The sequence below is a fragment of the Hypomesus nipponensis genome, chromosome 9 (genome assembly GCF_054491055.1).
Source record: "Hypomesus nipponensis isolate SF chromosome 9, ASM5449105v1, whole genome shotgun sequence".
In the NCBI taxonomy this organism is placed as follows: Eukaryota; Metazoa; Chordata; class Actinopteri; order Osmeriformes; family Osmeridae; genus Hypomesus; species Hypomesus nipponensis.
Window position 1 is genome coordinate 15,341,011 of NC_140369.1, and position 1,385 is coordinate 15,342,395.

A 1,385-nucleotide genomic window follows, 5' to 3' on the forward strand; every position below is an offset into this window, starting at 1 on the left:
TAGCAAACACATGTAAGTGCACAAGTTATGGCGAGATGAGTGATGGGAGAGGTGTCCATGTGGTCGAGGTTGTCGAAGGACCTGCAGATATGGCTCCATCTTCTGGACTGCAACTTCTTGCTGCGCCAGTGAAAGACCAGCACATGGCAGGCAAACTCACTTGGGCCACATCTTGGCCTTGTTCTCTAAAGATGGCTTTTTTTCATTTGGAGGCAGAGAGCAACCACAAGCAGAGAAGTTTGCGAGAGTAATCCACTTGTTGGTCTTAGATTTAGAATAACATTGAACACTACGTGGACCTTTGAGCTTTCTGCATTTCTGAGATGTTTTGTCTTATAGAACACAAAACATTGGAAAAACAATGAGCCCTAAAATCCCACTTAAGAAAACACAGATGTTTTCAGATCTTCTATTTGAAACAACAACCCTGGACTTTACATCTCACGGCAATACTACAGAACAATATGATTGTTAGCTGGATATCACTTGGAGACTGTGCCAACTGCAACTATTTCTGTTGTGAGAACATCAACTGTAATTTATCTCCAAGAGCTCAAGTGAACATGCAGGCTCGTTCCCCTGCTGGGCTCTTGTGACCTCTTGACCTCTGACCACCTCACCTGGGACAACCACGCTCAGAAGTTGTCTGAGAAAATAACTCAATGCTGTGCATTGTTTTCACAATGCATATATTTATGACACCCTCTAATCTAGTTGGATAACTATTTCCAGCCGCCCCAGTCATAGGATAAGGTTATAATTAAAATGACTGACATTGTACACATAGATGAAACAAGTAATCTAGAGGTAATAATCTTGCTATATGCTTCTGTATACAGGACATGGTGCAGCAGTGAGCATGGAGAGGAGATCTCTAGAACCATGGGACGAGCCATCTCTCTACACTGTTGGTTTGTTCTTGACCTTTAGAGGGAGACAAAGACCAGCAACTAGTAGCCAACCATTTCCTAGTGACCAACACAGACATTGGCCGGGTTTCCCAGCTCTTAACGCTAAGAGCTTCTTAGCGTTAAGAGCTTCTTAACGAATCTGGGAAACCCGGCCAATGTCAAGTATATGTGCATTCAGTTCAGGTGCTTTGACAACAACTGTTTTAACATTAAAAGAACCTTACAGATGGAGGACAGGATGTAACCAGAACAAAATAAATCTTTACGTGTGATCAAACGGGACAAGTGGGATCAATGTTCAGGATGTACACAGATATTTTCTTGGCATTGATGGCTGATAAATCACCATCCTTATTTCCTTCCTCTGCGTTAAAGTGGAGACTATGTCCCTCAGCATAGTATGGGGGTCATACTTCTATTGACAATGAAGGTGAAATGTTAAATAATTTGAATGATTTGAGTGATGACACAATC